Source organism: Syngnathoides biaculeatus, chromosome 7 (assembly GCF_019802595.1).
Source record: "Syngnathoides biaculeatus isolate LvHL_M chromosome 7, ASM1980259v1, whole genome shotgun sequence".
Taxonomy (NCBI): Eukaryota; Metazoa; Chordata; class Actinopteri; order Syngnathiformes; family Syngnathidae; genus Syngnathoides; species Syngnathoides biaculeatus.
The window spans coordinates 1,441,930-1,460,635 of NC_084646.1; positions in this window are offsets into that span (position 1 = coordinate 1,441,930).

The following is an 18,706-nucleotide window of genomic DNA, read 5'->3' on the forward strand; positions in this document are numbered from 1 at the left end:
AAGAGCATTGGAAAACTGTCCTGCCACAAGGAGACACCATCATCAAAGGACTAAAATACTGTAATCCAAGACAAACACCAGTTATTCAATGATAGGTACGATATGATTGGTATGACCCAAAACCACCCCAAATACTGCCAGACAAGGTTTGAGTCAGTGTCGTCAAACCAAAGATAAGAGTGATAGCTGCCACTGTTTCATTTGAAGTTCAGTAATTGGTATCACAACAGCAACTAGTTGGCAGTGTGTCAGTATTATCATATGTGACTGTCAGGGGGCCGGCTATACTGTGTCTCTGGCAAATGACTTCTGTGAGGTAGCATAAGACAACGGCTCTAGAAATGGACCCTGCAACCCGTAGATACTGTTCTCATATGACTGAAATACTGTTAAGCAGGACATAAAACACGAACTATTCAATCATTCACCGAGACCAAGAACAGGTCTAAATGTGGTTCGAGCCAAAACTATTCCCAAGTTACTGGGAAATAACCTTTTTAGAGCCACAATTCAGACTTCATGGAAATATTTGATTTCAGGAGCATGTTGGTACTGTCTGCAGAAAAACATGGAACTGAAAATACACTAAAACCTGCATTATTCAACAGTGTATAGTGCCCCTAGCTCAGTGGTTAGAGCACTGGTTTGTAAAACCAGGGGTTGTAGGTTCGTATCCCCCTGGGGCCTCCACTCCCTGAGAAGGGTTGCGTCAGGAAGGGCATCCGGCGTAAAAATTGTGCCAAACATAAATGTGCGTTCATCTGAGATGACACGCTGTGGCGACCCCAAAAGGGACAAGCTGAAAGAAACGTACTATAGGGTGACATATACCGTAACTCAACATTAAAAGTGATGTCCCAGTCTCCAAAAATACTACTGAAAAGGTTTCGTGTAAGTCAACATCCTAAACAGTGTCAAGTTATGCAGAGTTTACTGAATGTTTCATGACCGGATGTCAAGATTTTTCAGAAGTGAACAGGAAAAGAAAAAAAGTTCCCTTCAAAAAGTGAAACCTGGAGGCTTGCTGCCACTCAGCCCAACATACTCCAGCATGATCCGGAATTTAACTTCAAAACATACCAGTAAGATAGGCTTTAATGGACATCCATGTATGTTTTAGTTAGGAATGTATTCCACATTTTGTCTGAAGTGTTAACGCTGAATATGTAAATACATATTCACAGCCACGAAACTGGCAATTAACAGCGTTAATCGCTAAGTCGGCAAGTTTGTTTTGAGAGTATCAAGATGGCAGATATCTGCTTCCAGCGACTTCAACTACGGTGGCCAATGAGCTATCCAGTCTTTTTTTAAGATCAGTGGGTACTATAGATAGTTTTCATCACATGCCTTCCGGTTTAGAGAACGGCCGCCATTTTGGATGGGTGAATTAGAGTCAACAAACTGTAACTAAGCAGAAATTAGTTCAGAAAGGCTTATGAATGGGGGTGCACTGCAATGTTATCGGTTGCTCAAATGAAAGTGGGCGTTGTAAAGCATCTTTCTTTCAACTGCCTGCTGTGATCAAGAACCCGTGTGAGAAAAATGAGCAGTTATCAACCAAATGGCAACAACTGTGGCTGTTTCGTATCAGCAGGGCCGATCTAAAAGCCAAATCATTCCCTTAAATCAGCGTTTGCACAGATCGTTTTGTTCTTGGTAGGTATTGGATACCTTTTAGAATTTCACACCTACTTAGCAATAACTAATTTCTGTGAAGCAGAAGTATTCTCTCGGGCCAGGGGCCTACATAATACTCGTGTGTGAATGCCATGCATGTCTCTCAAAATCTGTATTTTCTGTCAGCCCACGAAAGCAACTGAAAACCGAACTGAATCTCCCCCCCCTCCCTTACTCTATAATGAATCAGTCTTAATCTTTATTTCATGGTTTCACACATTCGGTTTGCACTTGCTTTTCTCATACCCACAAAGTGATCGTTATGTGCACGTTTGCAAAAATGAAAATAATAATGTACACCTCTTTCGTTAGTATGATCAACACAATTTAGCATAATGCTGACTGTAATCATCCGAACCAATACCTTTGAAAGCATTCACCCAGAAATGTAGTAGCCTCAACCTACATATTGAAATTGCATTATGCGGTACACTAGGGCGGCACGCTGGCTCAGCTGGTAAAGCATTGGCCTCACAGTTCTGAGGTCCCCGGTTCAATCCCGGAGCCGCCTGTGTTAAGTTTGCATGCCCCATGCCTGCATGGGTTTCCTCCGGGCACTCCGGTTTCCTCCCACATTACAACATTAATTGGACACTGTAAATTGCCCCTAGGTGTGTTGTCTGTCTCTGTGATTGGCTGGTGACCAGTTCAGGGTGTAGCCCGGCTCCTGCCCATTGACAGGTGGGATAGGCTCCAGCACTCCCCGCGAACCTCGTGAGGATAAGCGGTGAAGAAAATGGATGGATGGATGGATGGATGGATGGTACAGGTACAGGTCCAGGCCGGGCGCTCCCTTGTGCCTCCCGCTGCGTGTCAACAAAGACACAGTCCTCGTCCACCCACACCTCACCGGCAGCGGTCAAACCAGCAGACCCGCAGTCGGTGGCAAAGCTTCCAGTCCAGAGGAAGGAGGGGTCGCCAAATCACAAGGTGTTCTGCCGCGAAATGCGGCCGGAGATAGAGTGGCAGAGCACCAAACTGGCGGCTCTCACGGCCCAGGTTCGGCAGGGATTTGAGAAGCAGTCAAGCTACACCGACGTCGTGGTTTCAACGGACTCATTGCTTACTCTCGTTCACGCTGCAGTGGCGACGGACCCGCTACCGAGCCAAGCGCACGTCGCAGTAGGAATGGATCCGCCACCTCGCCAAGCCCATGTCGCGGTTTTGGCTGTTTCACTGCAGGCTCACACTTCAGTGGCCACTGATCCGCTGCCGAGCCGAGCTCACTTGTCAGTGGAGACATATCCACCGCCGCCTCACGTGACTGTACAGGAGGGTGGCGACGTCTCCACAGCCGCTTCTCGTCCGTGTCCGGGAGTACCGGTGCCGACCGGTCCGCGGCCGCTTCACGCTCCTGCTTCGTTGGCGACCGGTCCGTGGCCGCTCCACTCTCCTGCTTCGTCGGCATCCAGCCCACGGTCGTCTCCCGTTCCTGCTTCGATGGCAACTGGCACACCCACACGTTCCCATCCAGGAGGTGGCGATGGCTCCACAGCAGCCTCACGTTGCTGTCCAGGAGATGGTGATGGGGCCGCCACCGCCTCATGTTCCCGTCCAGGAGGTGGTGATGGCCACATGAGGCCATCATCCATGGAAGGGTCAAGGTTCAGAAGTGTGCTGGTTTTGGGAATCACTCCTTCCTTTTCCAGTCCAATGATCTCCTTTGGATAGATATCCTTCTGAACGGCCCATAAGATGACCTTCTTGGCTGCTTCTAGTTCCTCTTATCAGGGAGGCTGAGGAGTGTGATCCCCCCAAGAGCTGGAACACACCCTCTGGCCCCCCCTTCTTAAAAAGGGGGACAACCACCCCAGTCTGCCAATCCAAAGGCACTGTCCCTGAAGTCCATGCGATGTTGCAGAAGCATGTTGAGAGGAGTGTTAATTAGTGATGCTTCCCATAACCGTTGAATACCCGAATGTATGGTGCAACCATGGTTATATAAGTTGTTTTTCACTCACTTGTTTTTCGCATCACTCACTTGTTTTTCTGGTCAAGACGTCTGGACCGTTTCACTATCTTGTTCACATGCATACCAAAGACGAACATTGTTGTGGGATGTCTTGACAGTTATGGCTGCGTAAGATGTTTCTCAGAGCCTGAAGGACACACTTAGGTGTCAATAGTAAATCAGGAAACAAACGTTGCAGCGCCAGGTGGGACGGGTAGGCCACCCGCCCTTTCTCTCGCACGCAACTGAAAAGTATAATAGAGAGATGCAGAGTACAAAGAGGTAGAGTCTGCTGTGGGTTTCGTACGGACGCCCAGCTGGTTGACAAGCGGAGCTCTACCTGGGTGATCGGCTCTCCACCTTCTCGGCATAGGTAAGGGGCTCATATGATTGATTTCACGCAATGTCAACTGTGTTTTGAGTACTTGCATTTGGTCGAAATAAATATGCCAGTTATTGAGGCTAAATAATATTTGGGAACGTTGGTCTTTTGTTGAGTGTCGTCTTTGTCTCCTGAGCGCCGACCAGCACCGATCCTTTTAATAAAACATTTTTGGAGTTGTCGCCAGGATCGTGCAGGCTACGCGCAGGAGATAAAAACGGGATGCATTGGTTAGAAAAGAGAAATAAGGGTGAGGAAGAGGCACCAGAGGAGGAGGTGGTGCCCGGGTGGGAAGGCATCACTTTCCGAGAGATAGAAGCTGTCTTACGGGAGCGTGGAGGACGCCCCGGACCGTGGACAGGAGTGAATCCCACTGCCACGCCGCTGGCATTATGTGATATGTTGAGGCGGGTGGATGTGAATGCTCGTGCTCCGCTGGGAGGCATGCAGCAGATGTTCCTGATGTGTGCGGAAGCTTGGAAAAAATGAGTGTTGGAGTTGTATAAGGTTAAAAGCGCAGAAAATCAAAAGGCGCAAGAGGTTATCCAGCTAGAGGTTATAGTGAAAGAATTAAAAGGAGAATTTGGCAAAAATGCAGAGTATAACGGAAAGAGCTGTAATGCATTTCTCCCGAGTGGCGCGAAGAGGGCGAAAGAAGAAACCTCGTAAAATAGAACAAGCGCAAATCCGTTCATTCACCACCACTGGGCTGTCAGCGCAGTGGAATCCGGAGGAGTGGAACCGGGATATGTGGGGGGATAAGACCGGACCCGCCACCACAGACTGGGTTGTATCCCTCGTTAAAGGGGTTGGAGATACACCCTATCACGCGACGAAAACAACAGCGACGCGTGATACCAGATCGAATCCAGGATCTGATGGGGGCGGACGGTCAACCAATTCTGGACGAAAATGGCGAGCGAGTGCGAGGGCCAGTCCCATAAGCGCAGCCAGAGCCAGAATTGTTCATGACTAGTGAAGATTATACACAGGTCGGCATTGTTGTTTTGGGAGTATCAAGATGGCGGATGGCGACTACAGTTTTGGTGGCCAATGAGCCATCCAGTCTTTTATTTTGTTCGTTTTTGTTTTGTTTTGTTTTTTTAGATCAGTGCATTAAACAGTGAGGATAATGCAGTATAGGAAATGAATGAATGCTCACTTTTGCACATAATACTGCTTACAACCATACTATTATCGTGCCTGTATGCGTTTGTACGCATGTGTGCCCGCGCGGGTGTTGCCTTTCTATCGTGCGTGTATGTACGCATGTGTGCGCGCGCGGGTGTTGCCTTTCTACAAGTGTTTCAATAGACTTAACGTGACAAAGATCTTTGTTTACCGAAAAAGCTATCCAAATACTATATTGTATGCTTGTCATATCTTCTGAATAATGTGCATTATGTTTGCATGTACAGTTTTACAAAGGATGCACCGGTTCCTTTTTGTTAACTACGACTGTCTTTTGAAGTATATGATATGGAAATTTATTGGGATAAATCAGTTCAAACAGTAACAGCGTTAGTAGATACCGGGGCGGAGGCCTCAATAATTTATGGAAATCCAGAGAAAATGAAAGGACCCTCATACCATTAACAGGACTAGGAGGAAAAGTGATTTATGGAAAACATGTAAACTTACCTTTGAAAATAGGAAATATGCCTATAAAAACATATATTATAACCCCTATCCCAGAGTGGATAGTGGGCATGGACATATTAGCCGCAATGACACTATTTGACAGCCGGGAGATTTGAATTCGGAGTAAATCCACTGAAAATACATGCAATATTGGTGGGTAAAGTAAAAATGCCACCTTTTCCGATACCACAAGCTACACAGGTAATTAGTCAAAAGCAATACCGGATACCTGGAGGACAGGAAGAAATTTCGGCGACCATTTAAGAATATTTAGAAGCTGGTGTATTGAAAACAGTGACGACAAACTGGAACAATCCGTTGTGGCCAGTCAGGAAATCAGATAACTCTGGGAGGATGACAGTAGACTACAGAGGATTGAATAAACACACACCTGCATTGACTTCCGCGGTGCCCGACGCAGTGACAATTATAGAACGAGTGCAACATCATCCAAGAACGTGGTATGGGGTCATAGATTTGGCTAACGCATTTTTCACTATTCCTATTCCTGAGGATAGAATGAATCAATTTGCGTTTACCTGGGAAGGGCGCCACTACACATTTACCAGACTACCACCGGGTATTTTACATAGTCCCACAATCTGCCACCAGGTGGTAGCAGACGACCTGGAAAAGCTAAAGTTCCTAAGGAAATAATGATACTTTAGTTGGGGAGAAGAACAACAGCGATCATTTGATATTGCGAAGGAAGCGATACAGCAAGCAATGTCACTGGGAAAAATTAAATCGGGACCGGAAGAATTGCAGGTGTCGGCGTTAAATGATACGCTAACTGGAGTTTGTGGCAAAAGCAAGATAGGACTCGTAAACCCTTGGGATTCTGGTCGAGAAAGCTCCCAGAAGCAGGCCTAAGGTACACACCTTTTGAAAAGCAGCTATTAGCATGCTATTGGGCATTAGTTGAAACTGAGGCTCAAACGGTGGGCCATGAGGTGTTAATGAGAACACATATACCGATTTTGACATGGGTTAAAGGTAACCTGACGACACATAGAATAGGAATTGCACAGGAAGCTAGTATTATCAAATGGAAATGGTATGTGTCTGAGCGAATTAAAATAGGGGAAAAAGGAGTCTAAAGAGTGGGCAAAGACTCACCATGTAGAATGGATCTATCACATTCCCTGTTATCCGCAGGCTGCTGGGTTAATAGAGCGAATGAATGGAATTCTTATGGAAACATTGAAAAAGGTATCTCGAAACAGAACGCTGGACAAATGGTGCAAAGACTTACCCGAGGCGGTGAATCAGATTAATAATAGACCGCTTGGGGCGGGAATAACGCCCCTAATACGAATGATAATGGGGGAACCGGTACAAAATTCCAATGGGTAAATTAAAATGTGGAAAATTGATCCTCAAGCTGAAATTCCCGTACGAGTTACTCCAGGCTCAGCGGGATTGGATTTGAAAATCCTGACAAACATCACTCTGGTTCCCAACGAAATCCAAATAGTGAAAACAGGATTGGGGCTCCAGTGTCCACCAGGGACATATGGACACATTCTACCACAAAGTGGGTTATCACTAAAAGGGTTAATTCAAGCCGGAGTAATTGATGCGGACTATCAAGGAGAAATTGGAGTGGTATGCAAATTATTAGCAGAACATCCCCTTACATTGGAAAGAGGGGACAAAATTGCTCAATTGGTAGTGAAGCCTTGCCTTGTAACCAAGGTAAAAGAAATACCTAAACCTGTGGTGATAACCACCAGAGGGGAGGGAGGATTTGGCTCCACTGATTTGGCAGGGGCAAAAGTTTGGGTAAAACAGCCAGACGGTCCTCTCCGAGCAGCAGAAATTATAGCTCAAGGGCAAGATGCTACTGTGAGCGTCTTATATCCTGGAGAGGAAAAATGGGTAAATGTACCGGTGTCAAAATGTTATACAAGAAAGAACTAATCACATGTTTGTCGTATGCACTATTTGTCGTAATACAGATGCCGTGGTGGTATTTGGTGATTGGAAGACCATCATCGGAGAGGCGCCATGGCCAGACCAGGGAAGACCGAGTGCCCAAGAGGTGGCAGTGTCGTCTGTTGGGTCACGTGTATCCTTGTCCTTGGTGCCATGGTCCAACTCTGCTGCGCAATGACGGAGGGTGACAAATTGGAGCAGGTCCAGCGGCTCCACATAAGATGGAAAAGAAGTACCCAGGACCGTAATCAAGGAGACGACACCTGTCCAGCTTACCAAACTTACACACATAGCACCAGTATTAGATACCTGTACACACATGGCACAAGCCAGGGTTAAAACCAGAGTGTACTGGGAAATAAAATTCCCCGATATACCACACTGTACACAAAGACGTAGAGCTTGGTATGATACTCTCTTAGGAGGAATGGGAACACTGTATGGTGTAGCTAATGAAGTAACCAGAACAATGTTATCTAACACAGGGCAACATGCATCAGAGGCTATACATCAGGTAGGGGTATGGCTTCCAAAAGCTATGATAGGGCAATTGGAAAACACAGGTGTTTGGAAAAAGGCATTTACGTGGGAGTTAAAATTATGGAACGAATGACGTATGACGCGTTAAAGAATCTATCACATATAGGTAATTGGACAACCTGTGCATTGTAAATGATACATGCGGAAGCTCAAAAAGAGCGATTCCAGAGAATAATGACAATGGGAAATTATCATGAATGGAGACGGGTTTGGAATATTAGTAGCAAACTTTGGTTACAGTTACACTCGGAGCGAACAAAATGCAACAATACATATTGTGCTGGGTATTGGACACAGTACAATGTGTCTACTGTTAAAATGATATGTAAGTATCAAGTATTATCGGTGATTACTACCACAGTATTTTGGTTTCTACATCTGGATGTAGAGTGGATGGATGTGGGAACAAATACGACTTATGAGATGAAAATGTGTGACGAAACAGACAGAGGAATGGCGTGTACATTACAACAGGGACACAGCAATCCATGTTTAACCGACTCAGAGGCTGTACTTTGTGATTGGACGAGGGAGCCACGAAGGGAGATGTTGTGGCAAATCGGACCACATGCTCTATGTGTGGCAACAATGCAAAATAATTCACAAGTACCATCAGTTCCTTTCGTTGGTTGCTTATATAATGTGCACCTATGGCATTGGGGAAACCAGACGTATCGTTTGACGAATTACTCTGTCTAATCGGCTGACACAAGTACAATGGGATGTACAAAAGAATCCCTGGAACCTCTCACTGGAGCGTTTCAAATGCGGATTGGAACAATCCACTGAAGTTCAGAAAATTATACAGTCACATACGTCTAACATCTCCAAGCTCATGGTGTCCACATTAGTAGCCAGCGGATGGGTACAACATGCTGCTAAAATAGTACAACAGTCCTCAGCCCATCACTGGTGGGACATCTTTTCAGGGATGTCAGTCACTGCTAGGAGGACTTTGGTCCCCCCTCTGATTCTGTTGGTTATTGTAATAGTATTGCTATCACTATGTAATCTGCTAATGTGTATCTACGTAAGACGTATCCGAGCTGAAGTGGACTGGGTGATTATGCAACGCATGAGATGATTGTACACCTTGAGAAAAGTAATGGACACTTGACATGAATCACATTGGAAATGGAATAGTGTTACCGTCGACGTTTGACGGGTATATCAACTAATATGTGAAGTATAAAGTGAATCAAGAGTGGAATGAGAGGAGTGTTAATTAGTGATGCTTCCCATAACCGTTGAATACCCGAATGGATGGTGCAACCATGGTTATATAAGTTGTTTTTCACTCACTTGTTTTTCTGGTCAAGACGTCTGGACCGTTTCACTATCTTGTTCGCATGCATACCAAAGACGAACATTGTTGTGGGATGTCTTGACAGTTATGGCTGCGTAAGATGTTTCTCAGAGCCTGAAGGACACACTTAGGTGTCAATAGTAAATCAGGAAACAAACATTGCGGCGCCAGGTGGGACGGGTAGGGCACCCGCCCTTTCTCTCGCACGCAACTGAAAAGTATAATAGAGAGATGCAGAGTACAACAGGTAGAGTCTGCTGCGGGTTTCGTACGGACGCCCAGCTGGTTGACAAGCGGAGCTCTACCTGGGTGATCGGCTCTCCACCTTCTCGGCATAGGTAAGGGGCTCATATGATTGATTTCACGCAACTGTGTTTTGAGTACTTGGATTTGGTCGAAAAAAATATGCCAGTTATTGAGGCTAAATAGCATTTGGGAACGTTGGTCTTTTGTTGAGTGTTGTCTTTGTCTCCTGAGTGCCGACCAGCACCGATCCTTTTAATCAAACATGTCAACCAGGACAGCCCCACAACATCCAGAGCCTTTAGGAACTCTGGGCGAATCTCATCCACCCACTGGGCCCTGCCACAAAGGAGCTTTTAAACCAACTCAATGACCTCAAACCCAGAGATAGAAGAGCCCGCCTCAGAGCAGACATGCTCGCTTCATGGGATGGCGTGTTGGTGGAATTGAGGAGGTCTTCTAAGTATTCGCCCCACTGACTCTCAACATCCCGAATAGAGGTCAGCTGTGCCTCATCCCCTCTATAGTGATCGTGCACCTGCGTCATAAAAAATCATGTGATTTTTGTTTACGGCGCCATATTGCCGATCAAACAAAGCATTGTTGAAAGTTAAGGACCCACTCAAGATTTTTTCAAGACTAATACCAATATTTAAAATAATGACGCCTGGTTTTACACAAACGCGCATTCATTTACTATGATTGGAAAAAACAAATTAGGACAGGGAGTCGTGTCCTCCATGCATGGAAACATATTTGCTGCCACATCGAGACAAAAATCGAGATGAAAGTGGACTTTCGCCAAAATTCCTGAAAATACAAATGAGAGCACTGAAGGTGTTAAGTCCTGCTAGGGGTCCGGGGGAGTGCCCCCCCTCCGGAAATTTGTGAAAATATAGATGTCTGTGGTGCATTATGGCGATATCTGTGAAAAGATTTCAGACAAAAATTGAAAGTAAAATTCCTAGGTCCTGACCAAAAAAAAAAAAAAATTGGGCACGAGTTCCAAGGGCCAAGCCCAGATTTTTTTTGCCCCCCATCCCCCTATCATTGAATAGAACAAAATCACATTTGTCATTAAGATATGACACCTTCTCAATACAAATGAACTAAGTTAACTATTGAGGAAAAAGACATCTAAAATTGTCCTTTTCCCACATTATACATATTCTAGTATAGATATAGAATATACACGAAAACATATCCTAGAATTTCTACACCGTACAGCAACACGTTAAAGAAGTTGATCTGTAGTAATAACTATTAACGTTCCAGTCTCAAACTTGTTACGTAGTGTTGTACTGATACACTCGACTCACTATCTTAGATATAGATCTAGTAATACTAATAGTATAATGAGTTGCCTTTAATATTTTGAGATATATATACCAATTTTTGCACTCGTCAGTTTGCAGTTGTACTTTGTCTGGTCCTATCTGCCATGGGTGACCCAACAGAACCACATCATCTGCAAAGAGCAGGGATGCGATGCTGAGGCCACCAAAACAGACACCCTCTATGCCTAGAAATTCTGTCTGTAAAAGTTATGAACAAAATCGGTGACAAAGGGCAGCCTTGGCGGAGTCCAACTCTCACTGGAAACGAGTTTGACTTATTGTCGGCAATGCGAACCAGACTCTGTTGCTGTTCCTGGACATCTGTGCTCATCACAGATTGTCCACATGTCCACCTGGCACCAGGACACCCGTGGTCGCAGTTTGATGAGGACACAGTCTCCATTGCTGAGGCGGTCGACTAGAGCTATGGCCGTAAGGTGGTCAGTGCCTGTCGTGACGGCAACCCACAAACATGTTGGTGGACACCAACAGTGAGGGATGCTGTCAAGCTGAAGGAGTCCTATCGGGCATTTCTGGCCTGTGGGTCTCCCGAGGCAGCTGGTAGGTACTGGCTGGCAAAGCGGAATGCAGCTTTGGTGGTTGCTGAGGCAAAAACCCGGGAATGGGAGGAGTTTGGTGAGGCCATGGAGAACGAATTCTGGTACACCATCCGGTGTCTCAGGAGGGGGAGCAGTGCTGCTCCGTCAACACTGTGTATAGTGGGGACGGGGCGCTGCTAACCTCAACTCAGGATATTGTGAGTCGGAGAATACTTCAAAGACCTCCTCCCACGAGGACGCTGGGTTCTCTGAGGTGGGCTCTTCTCTCTCTGGGGTTGAGGTCACCAAGGTGGTTCAAAAGCTCCTTGGTGGCAGGGCCCCAGGGATGGATGAGATTTTCCCGAAAGGCTCTGGATGTTATGGTGCTGTCCTAGTTGACACGCCTATGCAACATTGCGTGGACATTGGGGACAGTGCCTCTGGATTGGGAGACTGGGGTGGTGGTCCTCCTTTTCAAGAAGGGTGACCGGAGGGTGTGTTCCAACTATGGAGGGATCACAGTCCTCAGCCTCCTTGGTAATGGCTACTTAGGGGTACTGGAGAGGAGGGTCCGTCGGGAAGTTGAATCTCAGATTCAGTAGGAGTAATGTGGTTTTCGTCCAGGCTGTGGAACAGTGGAACAGGTCTATACTCTCGGCAGGATCCTCGACGGTGCATGGGAGGTTGCCCAACCAATCTACATGTGTTTTCTGGACTTGGAGAAGGCGTTCCACCGTGTCCCTCAGGGAGTCCTGTGGAGGGGTTCTTCAGGAGTATGGGGTACTGAATCCCCTGATACCAGTGTTTCAGTCCCTGTACAACCGCTGTCAGAGTCTGGTTCGCATTGCCGACAATAAGTCAAACTCGTTTCCGGTGAGAGTTTGACTCCGCCAAGGCTGCCCTTTGTCACCGATTTTGTTCATAACTTTTACAGACAGAATTTCTAGGCATAGAGGGTGTCTGTTTTGGTGGCCTCAGCATCGCATCCCTGCTCTTTGCAGATGATGTGGTTCTGTTGGGTCACCCATGGCAGATAGGACCAGACAAAGTACAACTGGGAAAGCCTTGGGATCCCTCCGGAAGAACTGGATGAAGTGGCTGGGGAAAGGGAAATCTGTGTATCCCTGCTGAAGCTACTTCCCCCGCAAACTGACCCGGAAAAGCGGTGGATGGATGGAGGATCAATACTGATGTTGACCTTGTACAATTTATGACTGTATTAAAACGAAGAAAACAATTGTGAAAAAAATGTTTACGTTAGAAAGTATGCAGTGAAGAAAATAAGAATCAGAATAAAGAAATAATCTACTTACAGTTTAGGTATCCCTCACTGATCTTGTAAATCTACGCACTGACAACGACACAAGCAGTATATACACTGACAAAAATAAGTATTTGAACACCCTGCTATATTCAAAGTTCTCGCACTTAGAAACCATGGAGGGGTCTGAAATTTTCATTGTTGGTGCATGTCCACTGTGAGAGATAATAAAAGAAAAATCCAGGAATCACAACGCATGATATTTTTAACGATTTATTTGTGTGATACAGCGACAAATAAGTATTTGAACACCTGTCTATCACCTAGAATTCTGACCCTCAAAGACCTGTTAGTCGGCCTTTAAAAGTCCACCTCCACTCCATGTATTATCCTGAATCAGATGCACATGTGTGAGGTCGTTAGCTGTATAAAGAAACCTGTCCACACCATGCAATCAGTAAGACTCAAACTTGTAACATGGCCAAGACCAAAGAGCTGTGCAAAGACACCAGAGATAAAACTGTACAACTCCACATGGCTGGAAAGGGCTCCGAAGAAATTGCCAGGCAGATTGGTGAAAAAAGGTCCACTGTTGGAGCAATCATTAGAAAATGGAAGAAGCTCAACATAATGGTCAATTTCAATCGGAGTGGAGCCCCATGGAAGATATCAACTGGTGTGACCAATGATGAAAGGTGGAAATCAGCCCAGGACTACACGACAGGACTTGGTCAATGACCTGAAAAGAGCTGGGACCAAGGTTTCCAAGGTTGACTGTTGGTAATACACTCAGACGTAATGGTTTGAAATCATGCATGGCACGGAAGGTTCCCCTGCTTAAACCAGCACATCTCAAGGCCCGTCTTAAGTTTGCCAATGACCATTTGGATGATACAGAGGAGTCAAGGCAGAAAGTTTAGTGGTGAGATGAGACCAAAATTGAACTTTTTGGTCATAATTCCACTAATGATACTGATTGTTTGGGGTGGATAAGTGTTTATACAGTTAACGACCTCACACAGGTGCATCTGATTAAAGATAATACATGGAGTGGTGGTGGACTTTGAAAGGCGGACGAACAGGTCTTTTCGGGTCAGAATTCTAGCTGATAGACAGGTGTTCAGATACTTTTTTGCAGCTGTATCACACAGTTTTAAAAAAAAAAATCATAACTTGTGATTTTTGGATTTTCTTTTTAGATTATCTCTCTCACAGTGGACATGCACCTACGATGAAAATATTAGACCCCTCCATGATTTCTAAGTGGAAGAACTTGCAATATAGCAGGGTGTTCAAATACTTATTTTCTTCACTGTATATCTTGGTATACACAGGCCATGATTTACCGGTCCAGCCCATTGTGTAATAGATCGTCCTACAAGTGGCCCCTGAACTTGAATGAGTTTGACACCCCTGCTCTAAATTAAAAGTTTTATTTTTTAAAACCAGATTAAAATCTGTTATCATGCAAAAACATTCCCAAAAAATATCCCCCCCCCCCAACATGGGGATTTTTTTTTTTTGTTAAACCCTAAATTCCTGCAGAAGTAATAATTGCGCCTATGAGAGTTCTGCAAACAGTGATTAACAGTGCCCAGAAAATCACTGGCAGCTCTCTCTGGAGGACGTTGCCAGCTCTCACTACTATAGCAACGCTACAAGCATTGCTAAGGACTCTTCCCACCCTGGTCACCACCTTTTAACCTGCTCCCCTCGACAAGGCGTTACAGGTCCCACAAAACTGACAGACTCAAAGACAAGATCTTGAACTCAATACCACAGTATAAACGCTTTCTCACTACTGTAATGTAAATCTATGCAACTGCACCGCTTTTGTTTTGCTTTTCTTACTCCTCTGTGCAATAACGGAGTACAAAGGGGTAATAATCGTACCAATTCCTAGACATGGCCAATAAGACTGCGAATACCTTTTTTTTTTTAGTTTTTTTTCCAATACCTGTGCCTCGATTGTGAATATTTTATCTGAGTGGCATTAGCTCACATCTACTAAGTTTTATTGTCTTGTATTAATATTGTTTTAAGGACCTTGTGGAGTAGTGATCGTTGTTTCGTTGTATGCACAGTCATAAAATGATAGTCTTTTGATTTGATTTTGATTCAATAAAGGTTGAATGAAAAAGGGGAGAACAATTGGTACTCTGATTTATAAATTACACCCGGCGATGGTCATTGTCTGCCATTAAAACAAGATGGGACTGGTTAGTTGACTAAAAGCAAACAGGAGTGCCACTAATTACAACATTCATCGTAATGAGTTAGATTCCTGCTAACGTGAACAGACTAGAATAAATTACACCAATCTTGTCAGTGACCCCTTAAATTTCAAATGGCCTTGCTTTATCTAAAAGATGGTGAGCTCATGTGTCGGTTGTGGTAACGAAGATTTCAGATTATCATGCATCATTTCCAATGTGCTCACAATAATTTTAAAGCTAGCATAGAAGCCGTTACCTTTTAAGATATCGCGGATCCCCAGTTTGCAGCTTGTCCATCTTTTGAAACGAAAGGAATGCCCACGAGTATTTTGCACAGGCCAACAAACGGAGCAGAACTCGATCTGACTCAGTTGAACAACCAATGACGTAGAATAAAAAACGAAGCCGCGCACAGGCCCCTTTCACGTGGTAATTTGGCTTCTACTTCCGGTTGGGGCAAAACATTTCTTCCGGTACTATCACTGACCTAAAAAAAAAAAGACTGAATAGCGCGCACACACTTAGCGGTGTGTCGATTGGTGAAGCCAGTTGTCCGCCACCTTGGTACTCCCAAAACACATGGAGGACATGGTTTACAGGTTGGATTATGGCGGGGGTTTTCTCATTAAAGTTTGTCATGTAGAATTAAAACTGGTCGTGTGACCTTGACAGTTTTCAGTTCTGGTAACATGAACGAGTTTTAATTCGACTTGGTAAGGCAAAAAAGGCTAAGGGCAAAGAAAAGACATATAACACGATTTGCATGACGTTAACTTTTCCAAAAATATGCTGTGAAGCACTATGTGAAATAAAAGCATTCCATCCAAGAGTGCATACCAAATTTCTGTCAGATATGTATTTATTAAGCCAGAGAAGCCCCAGGAACTGAATAAAGTAGACTAAATTTGTGGGATTTCCCCCCCCCCCCCCCCCCCCCCAGTATATCCACACTATTTCAGCGCTTCAAAGCAGGAAGAGAGTTTGCAGCAAAACTCCAGGTGCGAGTCCTGTAAATGAATTACAAATAGGATTTAGATAAAAGGCATCCTGTCAGCATAGCTTGTACAGCTGTGGCTTACATTTGTTATTGGTGTAAATAGAAATGATATAGCCTTGAGAGCATCTGCTTCTAGGCTGGGAGATCCAGGTTTAAAAAGTCTGAGACAAGACTAGATGTAACAGCGGAAGCTGTCTGTCTCGCGTGGCACTTAGCAATAGGAGTTAGAGCAGCGACTGGTTGGCCCATTGTTTGTAGGCCTATAATGTGACAGGGTGAGGGGGCTTGCTGGGTGTGTTTGGGTAGTTGTCTCGGGAGGCAGCAGCAGATAAAGAGCATTGGAAAACTGTCCTGCCACAAGGAGACACCATCATCAAAGGACTAAAATACTGTAATCCAAGACAAACACCAGTTATTCAATGATAGGTACGATATGATTGGTATGACCCAAAACCACCCACCCCAAATACTGCCAGACAAGGTTTGAGTCAGTGTCGTCAAACCAAAGATAAGAGTGATAGCTGCCACTGTTTCATTTGAAGTTCAGTAATTGGTATCACAACAGCAACTAGTTGGCAGTGTGTCAGTATTATCATATGTGACTGTCAGGGGGCCGGCTATACTGTGTCTCTGGCAAATGACTTCTGTGAGGTAGCATAAGACAACGGCTCTAGAAATGGACCCTGCAACCCGTAGATACTGTTCTCATATGACTGAAATACTGTTAAGCAGGACATAAAACACGAACTATTCAATCATTCACCGAGACCAAGAACAGGTCTAAATGTGGTTCGAGCCAAAACTATTCCCAAGTTACTGGGAAATAACCTTTTTAGAGCCACAATTCAGACTTCATGGAAATATTTGATTTCAGGAGCATGTTGGTACTGTCTGCAGAAAAACATGGAACTGAAAATACACTAAAACCTGCATTATTCAACAGTGTATAGTGCCCCTAGCTCAGTGGTTAGAGCACTGGTTTGTAAAACCAGGGGTTGTAGGTTCGTATCCCCCTGGGGCCTCCACTCCCTGAGAAGGGTTGCGTCAGGAAGGGCATCCGGCGTAAAAATTGTGCCAAACATAAATGTGCGTTCATCTGAGATGACACGCTGTGGCGACCCCAAAAGGGACAAGCTGAAAGAAACGTACTATAGGGTGACATATACCGTAACTCAACATTAAAAGTGATGTCCCAGTCTCCAAAAATACTACTGAAAAGGTTTCGTGTAAGTCAACATCCTAAACAGTGTCAAGTTATGCAGAGTTTACTGAATGTTTCATGACCGGATGTCAAGATTTTTCAGAAGTGAACAGGAAAAGAAAAAAAGTTCCCTTCAAAAAGTGAAACCTGGAGGCTTGCTGCCACTCAGCCCAACATACTCCAGCATGATCCGGAATTTAACTTCAAAACATACCAGTAAGATAGGCTTTAATGGACATCCATGTATGTTTTAGTTAGGAATGTATTCCACATTTTGTCTGAAGTGTTAACGCTGAATATGTAAATACATATTCACAGCCACGAAACTGGCAATTAACAGCGTTAATCGCTAAGTCGGCAAGTTTGTTTTGAGAGTATCAAGATGGCAGATATCTGCTTCCAGCGACTTCAACTACGGTGGCCAATGAGCTATCCAGTCTTTTTTTAAGATCAGTGGGTACTATAGATAGTTTTCATCACATGCCTTCCGGTTTAGAGAACGGCCGCCATTTTGGATGGGTGAATTAGAGTCAACAAACTGTAACTAAGCAGAAATTAGTTCAGAAAGGCTTATGAATGGGGGTGCACTGCAATGTTATCGGTTGCTCAAATGAAAGTGGGCGTTGTAAAGCATCTTTCTTTCAACTGCCTGCTGTGATCAAGAACCCGTGTGAGAAAAATGAGCAGTTATCAACCAAATGGCAACAACTGTGGCTGTTTCGTATCAGCAGGGCCGATCTAAAAGCCAAATCATTCCCTTAAATCAGCGTTTGCACAGATCGTTTTGTTCTTGGTAGGTATTGGATACCTTTTAGAATTTCACACCTACTTAGCAATAACTAATTTCTGTGAAGCAGAAGTATTCTCTCGGGCCAGGGGCCTACATAATACTCGTGTGTGAATGCCATGCATGTCTCTCAAAATCTGTATTTTCTGTCAGCCCACGAAAGCAACTGAAAACCGAACTGAATCTCCCCCCCCTCCCTTACTCTATAATGAATCAGTCTCCTTTATATTCTGGTTTTCACACATTCGGTTTGCACTTGCTTTTCTCATACCCACAAAGTGATCGTTATGTGCACGTTTGCAAAAATGAAAATAATAATGTACACCTCTTTCGTTAGTATGATCAACACAATTTAGCATAATGCTGACTGTAATCATCCGAACCAATACCTTTGAAAGCATTCACCCAGAAATGTAGTAGCCTCAACCTACATATTGAAATTGCATTATGCGGTACACTAGGGCGGCACGCTGGCTCAGCTGGTAAAGCATTGGCCTCACAGTTCTGAGGTCCCCGGTTCAATCCCGGAGCCGCCTGTGTTAAGTTTGCATGCCCCATGCCTGCATGGGTTTCCTCCGGGCACTCCGGTTTCCTCCCACATTACAACATTAATTGGACACTGTAAATTGCCCCTAGGTGTGTTGTCTGTCTCTGTGATTGGCTGGTGACCAGTTCAGGGTGTAGCCC